Here is a 12,712-nt window from a genome sequence, read left to right on the forward strand (position 1 = left end):
CATGTTTGGCCAGTAGAACACCTCTTTTGCCTTCCTCAGACTAGACTCAATTGCTTGGTGGTTTGTATGGATGCACTTGACCATCTCTGATTTCCTGATTCTTGTACAAGATACCATCTTGGCCAGTCACTTCATCCCTGCATTATCAATGCCCTCTTCTAACAATAAGTGTGTCCTTGATGATTTCAGGCCACCTTTCATCACAACTTCTTGCAGAATTTTGAGAGTTGCACTGTGTTACATAGAACATAGAACATTACAGCGCAGAACAGGCCCTTCGGCCCACGATGTTGCGCCGACCAGTTAAAAAACAATGACCCACTAACCTAAACCAATCCCTTTTCGTCCATAAACCTATCCACGGATCTCTTAAACGCCCCCAAACTAGGCGCATTTACAACCGCAGCAGGCAGGGCATTCCAATCCTTCACCACCCTCTGGGTAAAGAACCTACCCCTGACATCCGTCCTATAACTACCCCCCCTTAATTTAAAGCCATGCCCCCTCGTGCTAGCTTTTTCCATCTGAGGAAAAAGGCTATCACTGTCCACCCTATCTAAACCTCTAATCATCTTATATGTTTCAATAAGATCCCCATTGTGTTGGCGGGTTGCATCTCTTCCTGTAATTTGTTTGTTTGAGCAAGATGCTTGTTTGTCAGATTCAACGTCTCTGTTTGGTTGGTGACTTCCAGAGCAAGTCATACTGTTGCTTCTCATTGAATTGGAAAGATTTCACACTCTGTACCAACATCAGCAACTTTCTTCAAAGGGAGTGCAGCTCTAGGCAGCATTCTGCCAATATACGTCCACTTCCCCTGCTTTTACATCACTTCCAAATGACATCTCTGTAAATGGAGTAGCACTCTTTGTGGAAGCTTTGGAGCAGATGGATGTAGTTTGAGAAAGGTGCTTGAAGTGGCTTGTGATCAGTCATTTTGTCTCTCCCAAACAGCTCCTGACAAAAATGCTCACAAGGAGAGACAATAGCCAGGTGTTTTCCTCAATCTGCTTAGTGTTTGTCAGTTTGCATTAATCTCTGGATGCCAATGCGACTAGTTGACCTGCTGCATGAGGGTTGCTGCCAGTCCTGTCTCGCTGCCATTACACTGCAGTCTGACCTCATCATTAACATTGATCAGTATGAACGATAATGTTTCTGCACCCCTGCTCCCAGCACCTTCCTGAGCTCTGGGATTGAATGTGTAGTGTTCATAAGTAATAGCAGAGGGTGCTTAAGGCCCCCAAAATTTCACAGGACCAGCATTTCTTTTCCTCAGTGAGGTCTAGGGTGTAGTAAAATTTGTAACACTCTTTCCTCAGCACTGATTAGAGTTGCTACTCTTAATGATTCAGGTTTTTTGATTAAATGCCTCCATTAAACCTTCCTCCACTAGACTTGCAAGCAGTGCATTCCAGACCGTAACAACTCATTTGTGAAGAAAGAATTCTCACATCACATTCGCCTCTTTTGCAAATTATTTTAAATCTGTGCCCTCTCATTCTCAATCCTTTTACGAGTAGGAACAGTTTCTCCTGATATATTTAATCCAGCTGCCTCATGATTTTAAGTTGAGGTGAACAATGAGGAGTCTAAATTGAGTGGACAGGAAAGACCTGTTTCCTGAGCCAAGAGGTCATTTACCAGGGGGCACAGATCTAAGGTGATTGTAGAAGGATTAGAGAGGACATGAGGAAAATCTTCTTCACCCAGAGGGCAGTGGGTGCCTGGAATTTGCTGCTTGGTTGGTGTTTCAGGTAGAAACCATCAACTCATTTAAAAGGTACCTGGATCAGCACCTGAAGTGCTGTAACCTGCAACACTACAGACTAGGTGCTAGAAGGTGGGATTAGCATGGGCAGCTAGTTTTTATTTTTTTCTTGGCCGGAACAGACACAACTGATTTATGTCCTAACGTTTCTATGATTTATGGAGTGTATAGTGTGGGAGGTTGGCCTGGAGTCCCTCACAACAGTTAATTCTAGAAGTAACTAATGCCTGGATAAATGTTTCAGCAGCAGAAAAACTTGAGGCAGTGTTAAAATTCTGACATTGTGGTATTGGAAACCCAGATACGAATTGTTAAGCTGCTTTATTTTACAGACAATGTAACTGTTATAATCAAATCTCAGATCCTTCACTCAAGATCAAACAACATCGCTTGAATAAGGAAAGGTAACAAACTCAGAAACCTTATTCTGATTGGTGGCCTAAATACAAATAGTCTGCCCAAGCAGACATGGGCTCAGTGAGATTGTCTTTCAGTCAGCATTCCAGCAGACTTTATGTTCTTTTGTTCTTTTTCTCCCTGTGTTTACAGTAAGTGGAAGGTTGTCCACCCAGCATCTTGTCTACTGTGGAAATCGGCCTGTCAGGCTGCCTCCTGTCCAAGTTTATATTGTCAGCTGACAGCCCCCTGCTGGATAGCCCAGAATACCATCTTGAGGGGATAAGCCTGCCCATGGTCAGAAACAAGATAACAAATCACTTATTGTCCTTTCCATTGTGCTAAACAGTATGGCAGTTAGTTCATTAACATATCATTTCCCTCTTTGTCACAGTGGCTGCAGCAAAATGGCTCCAAGAATTAACATGTGTGAACTTACTTTAATTTTAAAATACTGCATTCTAAAATCCCTTCCATGGAAAAACGGTTGCAAAAGGAACAAAACATGACATGGACTTGGTTACATTTCTGACAACATTTAAGTCTAATCCCATTTTCCCCTCTCTCGATTTGCTGCCATCAGACTTGTATATTTATTGAACCAAGACAAAACTAAATGCTTTGTTTATCATTTAGTCTCCTAACTCTACATTAGGAATTGAGCAACACCCCTCGTGCATACAAAGAAAGTTTTAAATAGCAAAACCTGCAGTGATTTGGGAAGCGATGAAATTGAATTGAGTGAAACCTAGTGGAAAGCTGGGGTACAGTGCTGCCACCTCTGTTGGTAGTGTGTAATTACAGTGTGACCAGTTTGAGTTTCTGTTATATATATCAATAGAGGAATTTTAGGGAGAGGTGTGTGCAGACAGGATTTTTTTAATGTATAGCTAGATATATAGATACATATTGAAACATTAGTTTATTACATATCATGTAGGACAATATTATTGCTAATTTAATCTTTCAAGAATTTCAGTTCATCCAAAACTCTGCTGCCTTTATCAGAACTTTAGCAAATTCCATTCAGCCATCACCCCAGTGTTTATGACCTACATTGACTACTGGTCTACCAACATCTCAAATATTAAGATTCTGATTCTCTTGTTCAAATCCCTCCATGACCGTGCACCGACCTATCTCTGTAACCTCTTACAGCCCAACAACTCTGTCAGATCTCTGTGTCTATTTATGAGTTCTTGAGCACTAGGCTTTTCCTTCACTGTATTTTTGCCAGCTGTGCCTCCAGCCATCTTGGCCGTTAGTCCTGGAATTACCTCCCCAAACTTCTTAACCTAATGTTTCCTTATGTGGCTTGCTGTCAGTTTTTGTCTGATTACACGTCACTGAGTAGACTACTTTGCCAAGTTAAAAGCACAGTGTAGTTGCAAGCTGGTGAAACTCCTGTCATTAAAAAATGAATTGAATAACCACTCAGTGTGCACTTCTGAATGCATTTTGTTGCTTTGCATAAGCAAAATACTGCAGGTGCTGGAAATCTGAGCTGAGGGAAAATGCTGCGAGTCCTCAGCAGGCCTGGGCAGTATCAGTGCATGAGAGTTCCATTCTCTTTCTCCATTGTTTTCTCCTTCCTCATTCATGTTTGTCTGCCCTATTATTACACGTTTTACCTTGGACCATCCTCCCTTTCTGCTATTTAATCTTTCTCACCTTTCACACTATGACAGGCCTTTCCTTTTGCTCTTTTCTCTCTCCTCACTCCCTACCTTTATGTCTGCTGAACTATTACATCTCTCACATTTTCCAGTTTTGTAAAAGAACAAAGAAAATTACAGCACAGGAACAGGCCCTTCGGCCCCTCCAAGCCTGCACCGACTGTGCTGCTCGACGTAACTAAAACCCTCTACCCTTCCAGGGATCGTATCCTTCTATTCCCATCCTATTCATGCATTTGTTCAGACGCCCCATAATAGTCACTATTGTATCTGCTTCCACTACCTCCCTGGCAATGAGTTCCAGGTACCCACCACCGTCTGTGTAAAAAATCTGCCTTGTGCATCTCCTTTAAACCTTGCCCCTCTCACCTTTAACCTGTGTCCCCTAGTAATTGAAAGATCTCTGATCTTAAACATGACCCGTTTCAGTCTTCACAGATGCTGCCTGATCTATTGTCCTTCGGGCATTTTCTGTTTCATTTCTTTGCATTGTTTTTTTCCCCATTTGTATCTGTAGACTTCAAATAAAAATACTGACCCAGAACTGCTGTCAATGGCAAACAGCTAAAACCTGTGTAAACATTGCAGGGATAATGCTGCACATTTTGCATGACTGGCACAGAACTTCATCCATTAGAAATTTTATATACAGTCCCAAGATGCTCTGCCCTCACTGTCAATAAAATTAAAGCTATGGGGAGTGCACCCACATTCCCAACATGCATAGTCAGCTATCAGAGTTTAACATTGGTAGCATAAATCCTTTGTGTGCTTTGTCATTGAGATTTTTTTCGATATTTCCCAACAATCAACATCAGTTATCACAGGTTCTGAAAAGTCACATTGAACTCAAAATGTTAACTCTGTTTCTGTCTCCACAGATGCTGCCTGACTTGCTGACTTTTTCCAACACTTTGTGCTTTTATTTTAAATTTCCAGCATCTGCACTATTTTGCCTCTTCGTCAATGATCATTTACTGGATGTTCTGCGTATTTGTATGTGAAATTTGATAAATTCAAATATTTTGAGGGGCACACAGCTAATTCTTTCACCACAAAATAAAGAATTAAGTTTAATTACTGGTGAACTTTATTTTTCACAGCACTCACTGCTTTGCAAATATCTTGAACATTAAGTTCATAAACATTGTCTGATTTGGGATGATAATTGAATACATAAGAACGTAAGAAATAGGAGCAGGTGTAGGCCATCTAGCCCTTCGAGCCTGCCCCGCCATTCAATAAGATCATGGCTGATCTGTCGTGGCTCAGTTCCACTTTCCCGCCCTCTCCCCATAACCCTTAATCCCCTCTCTTATCAAAAACCCATCAACCCGCGTCTTAAAAATATTTAGCGAGGCAGCCTCCACCACTTCAACGGGCAGAGAATTCCAGAGATTCACCACCCTTTGAGTGAAGAAGTTCCTCCTCAACTCCGTTCTAAACCGCACCCCCCCCCCCCTTTATCTTGAGGCTGTGCCCCCTAGTCCTACTGTCCTTTCTGAGCAGGAAGAGTCTCTCCACCTCTATCCTATCCATCCCATTCATCACCTTACATGTCTCAATGAGATCTCCCCTCATTCTTCTAAACTCTAACGAGTACAAGCCTAGTTTATTCAGCCTCTCCTCATAGCTCAACCCCCTCAACTCCGGTATCAGCCTAGTAAACCTCCTCTGCACTCCCTCCAAGGCCAAAATATCCTTGCGTAAGTACGGCGACCAAAACTGCACACACTACTCCAGCTGCGGCCTCTCCAATGCCCTATACAGCTGCAGCAAGACCTCCCTACTTTTATATTCAATCCCCCGCGCTATGAAGGCCAGCATCCCATTCACCTTCCTGACCACCTGCTGCACCTGCAGGCTGGGTTTTTGCGACTCATGCACAAGGACCCCGAGGTCCCTCTGCACCGTCGCCTGCTGCAGTTTTTCGCCCTGTAAGTAATAGTCCTTCCTACCATTATTCCTACCAAAGTGGACCACCTCGCACTTGCCAACATTAAATTCCACTTGCCAGTTCCTGGCCCATTCGCCCAGCCTATCTAGATCCTTCTGCAGACTCTCCACACCCTCTGCTCAATTTGCCGTTCCACCAATCTTGGTGTCATCAGCAAATTTTGACAGCATACACTCGGTTCCCTCCTCCAGATCATCTATATAAATGGTAAATAGCTGAGGCCCCAGCACCGACCCCTGGGGCACTCCACTAGTCACCAACCGCCAATCCGAATAGCACCCATTAACCCCCACTCTCTGCTTCCTATTTGACAACCAATCCTCTATCCACGCTAACACCCTACCCCCAACTCCATGCCCCCTTACCTTCTGCATTAACCTCTTGTGAGGTACCTTGTCAAACGCCTTCTGAAAATCAAGAAAGACCACATCCACCGGCTCTCCTCTATCCACCGCCCTAGACACATCCTCATAGAACTCCAATAAATTTGTCAGACACGACTTCCCCTTAACGAAACCGTGCTGCGTCTGCTCTATCAAGCAATTCCCCTCAAGATGCCTCGCTATTTCCTCCTTGATGAGGATTCTAACATTTTACCTACAACAGACGTTAAACTAACCAGCCTATAATTCCCCGCCTTTTGCCTGGCACCCTTCTTAAACAACGGCGTAACATTAGCCGTTTTCCAATCTTCCGGCACTTCCCCGGAATCCAGCGACATTTGGAAAATAACCACCAAGGCATCCACTATCACCTCCACCATTTCTTTCAGAACCCTCGGATGCATTCCATCCGGTCCTGGGGACTTGTCCACAATCAGTCCCTCCAGTCTGCTGAGCACCGCCTCTCTAGTAACAATAATGTCATTGAGACCCTCCAGTCCTACCACCTTTCCATCTCTAACACCCGGCAAATTATTCACGTCCTCCTCCGTGAAGACCCTCCGTGAAGACAGAAACAAAAAAGTTATTCAAGACCTCAGCCATTTCCCCATCCCCTACCACTAAGTCCCCCCTCTCATCCTCTAAGGGTCCAACGTTCACCCTAGCCAGCCTCTTCCTTTTTATATATTTATAAAAACTCTTGCTATCCTTTTTTATATTAAGCGCTAGCCTAGATTCATAGTTTCTCCTACCCTTCTTTATCAACTTCTTTGTCGATCTTTGTTGACATTTAAACCTCTCCCAATCCTCTTCTCGCCCACTACTCTAAACGCCTCCGCTTTTAATTTAACACTTTCCTTTACCTCCTTCGTTATCCACGGCTTATTACCTCTCCTCCTACGGTCCTTTTTAACCATCGGAATAAGTTTCTGCTGAGCACCAAGAAAGATCTCCTTAAAGATCCTCCACTGCTCCTCAGCAGACCTACCTTCCAACGCGCTCTCCCAGTCAACATTCGCCAATTCTTCTCTCATCCTACCGTACTCCCCTCTGTTCAAACAAAGGACGCGTGTCCGGGAACCCACTTTCTCCTCCTCCATCTGCACCAGAAACTCCACCATACAATGATCGCTCTTCCCAAGAGGATCCTTCACCACAAGGTCCCTAATTCTACCTGCCTCATTGCATAACACCAGATCCAAGATAGCTCGCTCCCTCGTCGGCTCCAACACACACTGTTCAAGGAAACTATCCCGGCAGCATTCCAAGAACTCCTCCTCAAGCCCACCGTGTCCAACATGGGTCGACCAATCAATATGTAGATTGAAATCCCCCATAATTATCACCGTCCCATTCCTGCACGCTGCATTTATTTGCGCGTTAATAGCCCGCCCCACCTCCAGATCATTATTCGGGGACCTATAGACGACACCCACCAGCGTCTTCCTCCCTTTGCTGTTCCTAATCTCTACCCACAACGATTCCACTTTCTGCTCTTTGGTTCCTATATCTTCCCTTGCTACCACCCTGATGCTATCCTTAATCAGCAGAGCTACGCGCCCCCCCCCCCTTTTTCCTCCCGCCTATCCTTCCTAAACACTTGATACCCCTGTACATTCAGCTCCCAGTCCCTGTCACCTTGCAGCCACGTCTCTGTAATGGCCACCAGGTCATATCCATTTGTGCTGATCTGCGCCACCGGCTCATCCACTTTATTCCGAATGCTTCATGCATTCAGATAAAGTGCCTTCATCCCAGCCTTCACCTGGACCCTATTTGCCAGAATGCCACCAACCATACTCACGCCTCCTACTCCCTTTATTATTGGGACATCCTTGGCCTCTTCCCGTACCTGTACCCTCTCCTTAACTTTAGACCCCGTAATGTCACCTACCCTCGCACCCTCCCCCCCCAATTAGTTTAAAGCCCTGTCTACAGTCCTATTTACACGATTCGCCAGCACTCTGGTCCCAGCACGGTTCAGACCAACCCCATCCCACCTGAACAGGTCCCACCTACCCTAATACTGATGCCAATGCCCCATAAATTCAAACCCATTCCTCCCACACCAATCCCTGAGCCACCCATTCACTTCCTTAATCTTATCAACCTTACGCCCGTCTGCACTCGGTTCAGGCAGTAGCCCAGAGATGACCACCTTGTCGGTTCTACTTTTTAATTCTATTCCCAGCTTTTCATACTCCCTCCCCAGATCCTCAGTTCGCATTTTGCCTACGTCGTTGGCACCCACATGTACCACAACAACCGGATTCTCACCCTCCCACTCCAGGTTCCTCTGCAGCCCAGATGTGACATCCTGGACCCGAGCACCAGGCAGACAACACACCCTTCTGTGCACTTTGTCATTGTGACAAAGGACAGTGTCAGTACCCTTAACCACACTATCCCCAATTACTACTACGTTCCTTTTCACCTTCTCTTTGCCTACGTCCTGCGTCTGCATCACTGTACTGTGTGCAGTCTGCTCACCGACCTCACCTCCCTCATTCTCGTCCAGACTGGAAGCAAGAACCTCAAACCTGTTATGCAGATTGAGAGGCTGAGGCATCCGCTCCCCACCCTCCTTCCTCCGCTCCATGCTTCTTTTCTAGCCCCTAAATTAAAATTAATGTTTATGTATTAGTCACAAGTAGACTAACATTACTACTGTAATGAAATTACTGTGAAAATCCCCTAGTTGCCACACTCCAGCATCTGTTCAGGTACACTGAGGGAGAATTTAGCATAGCCAGTGTACCTAACCAGCAGGTCTTTTGGACTGTGGGAGGAAACCGGGGCACCCGGCGGAAACCCATGCAGACACGGGGAGAACATGCAAACTTTGCACAGACAGTGACCCAAGCCAAGAATTGAACCTGGCTCCCTGAGGCAGCGGTGCAGGGCGCCGTGCCACCCTTAACTGACCTGATGGCTTAAAGTCGTTCAGTCAAAAAAGAGTGACGAGCTATCATGTCAAACTGATGTGTGTGTCTTGCTGTGCATTATCTAATGACCATGTTGTGCCTTTCCAGTATTACTGATAGTTTTAAAGTAACCTTTATTTTGGTGCATTTTCAGGAATGTATCGGTTAATCTGGGTATGCTTCGTTTTCATTATCTTGCTGAATTTTCCATCAACACAAATCACTGCAATTACATGCATAGTATGAGAGAGGAGGTTGATCAGCTGTGATAAGGCTCAGCATGGATTAGCACTGTATAGAGGTTCTGTATATCCAATTTCTTATCACAAAACACATCCTTGACATTCTCTTATCAATACTAACTCATACAGTTGTTATTTCATATTGTTTTATTCCCCAAACTCTGATAAACAATCTTAATGTTGATTGCGTAAGGGGCGCTGATGTTATAAGCGGCAAAATACGACTACTTTCATATCCTGTTACGTTTCTGCTTGTGAATGCAATTATAATCATGTTATTGTTACTCTACAAAAGGTTTTTCACAAATATATTGCTGAGTTTCATTAAATTTTCACATCCTTCACTTCTAATACCAAGTGACAGAGAGAATCTGAAAAGCAGGGAGTAAGGCACGTGTACGTATTTTACTGGTTGTGTACTTTTTCTCTCACATCGAGTAATTATGTTGAATGTAGTTTGAAAAATATTGTTTCTAATTAGCTTCCTCTAATTCCTTCAGTGACAACTCTTTTCACAATCTCTGATCACCAATGAAATTTTTAAAATTCTTAATGGCATTTTCGAACCAATTTTACCCCGGACTGTGGAGCATTATCACTCTGCTTTCTTGATCTCCCTTCAGCCTCTGACATGGTTTGACTACAGTATCGTCTTTCTTCAACACCCTCCTCTGTTTTCCTGCCAAACATGTGCTACCTGCTTTAAACCTCCAATCATCGTCAAAAGATTTTCAGTGACTTCTCTTCCTGACCCAGCTTCATTATGCTGGAGAGACCAAAGAATCTATTCTTGATCCCACTTATTCATTTGCAATCTGCCCCGTGGCAGCAACATCTGCAGTCATAATTATGATTTTGGATGACATCAAACTCTCCCTCTCCAACAATTCACTTACCTCCTCTTATACCTGCATGCTGTCAGACACATTGTCCGGCATCCAGCCGTGAATGGTCTCTATTTCTAGGAATGTCTTACTGCAGTAATACAGGTCATAGTGAGACCAGACCTGGAATATTGTGCACCTTTGGTCTCTTTATCTGAGGAAGGATGTTCTTGCTATAGAGGGAGAGCAGCAAAGGTTTACCAGGCTGATTCTTGGGGTGGTGGAACTGATGTGTGAGGAGAGGTTGAATCAGGATTATATTTGCTAGAATTTAGAAGAATGAGGGGTGTTCTCAAAACCTATAACATTCTATCAGGTCTAGATAGGGTAGATGCAGGAAGATAAAAGCAAAATACTGTGGATGCTGAAATCTGAAACAAAAACTGAAAATGCTGGAAAATCTCAGCAGGTCTGATGGCCTTGGTGGAGAGAGAATAGAGCCAATGTTTCGAGTCTGGATGACTCTTTGTCAGAGCTAAGAGCAAAGAGAATCAGAAAAGATTTATATTCTGAGGGATGAGGGGGGTAGAATGGGACAATGAGAATGTAAATGAGGGTACAGAGGCCTGAGAAAGTGTCCATTAAGTGATCAGAAAGCGAGAACAGCAGAACAGCGGTATAACAGATGGTTAAACGACTGCCTGAGTTGCCTTGAAGTAGGGAGAGGGCAAGGAGGAGAGCTGGAATGGAGAAGTGAAAAAACGGAATTAAGAAAGAAGGATATCAAGATGGATGAATGAGATGAAACTAAATGAAATAAAATAAATGGAAATGGGGTGAAGGTGGAGGGGAGGGTTCAAGTGCTGAAGTTGTTGAACTCGTTGTTGAATCCAGAAGGCTATAAAGTGCCCAGTCGAGGTGCTGTTCCTCCAGTTTGTGTGGGGTTCACTAGAACATTGCAAAAGGCCAAGGATGGACATGTGGACAGGAGAGCAGGGGGATATTGAAGTGGCAAGGAAGGTCTGGGTTCTGCTCGCGGACAGACCAGAAATGTTCAGCAAAGCAGTCACCCAGTCTACGTTTGGGCAGTCAGCCGAAAGCAGGAAGGATGTCTCATTGGTGGTGGAGTCCAGAATCAGGGGTCACGGTCTAAGGATATGGGGTAAACCATTTAGGGCTGTGGTGAAGCGAAATTTCTTCACCCAGCGAACTTATGAAATCCTCTACCGCAAAAAGCAGTTGAGGCCAAAACGTAGTATATTTTCAAGAGGAACCCGATATAGTTCTTGGGGCTAAAGGGATCAAAGGATATGGGGGAAAGTGGGAACAAGTTACTGAGTTTGGTGATTAACCACGATCGTAATGAATGGCGGAGCAGGCTGGAAGGACCAAACAATCTCCTCTTATTTTCTGTGTTCCTACGTTAAACGTTTTGGGAAAACTGATGTCATCATCTTTATCCCCACGCTCACCCATCACTAATTCCACAGTCTTCCCACCAATACTACACCACTTCTCAGCCACTGTCTCAGTCTGATCCCAGCCGATTTGTACACTTCCCTTCTATTCAACTCTGAGGTGACCTTCAGATCTTATGAACCCTTCATCACAAAGAGAAGATTTTTACCTCCATTAAATCACCCTCCTCAACTCCACTCAAAGTTAAGCCTCGACTGTTCCAGTATTTTCCTAGCCATCTTCCCATCCTTCACCCAGTATAAACTTCAGTTCGTTCAAGTTCCTACTTTAACCCGTCTCTCATCAAGTCCCACTGACTAATCACTGCTGACTGGTTCCTGGTCCCTCTGCAGTGTATGTTCTCATCCGAAAGTTTAAGATCCTTCTTGGTCTCAACTTCCCTAAGTCTGTAACCCCTCCCCACAAAATCTTTGTTTGCCATGGCCCACTGTGGGACCCCCACCCCTCCTCCTTTTGCCCCATCATTGCCAGTCAAGCAGCCACTTAGGACCCACATTCTGGAATTTCATCCATGGACTCCTCTGCACTTACACTTTTAAGCTCCATCCCTGACCAAATCTCAGCCAAGATGTATTTTTTTTAGAATATGTTTTCCTGTGTGAAAGGTTCTACAAATGTGAGATACTTTTGTTACCCATCTTTCTGATTTGTGTTGCTCACTCTGTTTCCACAGTTAATATGTTTTTGCATTTGTAAATGAAGATTATTGTAATTCAAGGTGGAAACTGACATCAAGATAGTCATAAAATATTAGCATTGTATTATTTTTAAGTTGTGTTCATTGCACAATGCGGAACAGTAATATATTTTAATCCTTCCTGGGAACCATTAATGGTGGGAACAGTTGGGATTAATAGGAAGGAATTATACCCTTGTAGCATGGGTGTGGGTGTAATGTCCTCAAAAGTAACATTTTTAGCCTTATTTCCTTTCCAATAACCACATTGTAATTCTAGCGCACAGAAAGAAGAGCATTTAAGCTATCACCTTTTTGTTTATATTTTTATGTATGTATTTTTATGCATATATTTAGGTATGTGTAATTGTGGGATTTACCTCA

General features: G+C 44.0%; 1 protein-coding gene across 6 annotated transcripts in view; it reads left to right on the forward strand.

Moving 5' to 3' along the window:
- The window catches only part of ehbp1 (EH domain binding protein 1), a 302,265-nt gene that overhangs the window by 157,895 nt on the left and 131,658 nt on the right, over window positions 1–12,712 (forward strand). The window lies entirely within an intron of this gene.

Source organism: Carcharhinus amblyrhynchos, chromosome 12 (assembly GCF_965287045.1).
Source record: "Carcharhinus amblyrhynchos chromosome 12, sCarAmb.v2.hapA, whole genome shotgun sequence".
Lineage (NCBI taxonomy): Eukaryota > Metazoa > Chordata > Chondrichthyes > Carcharhiniformes > Carcharhinidae > Carcharhinus > Carcharhinus amblyrhynchos.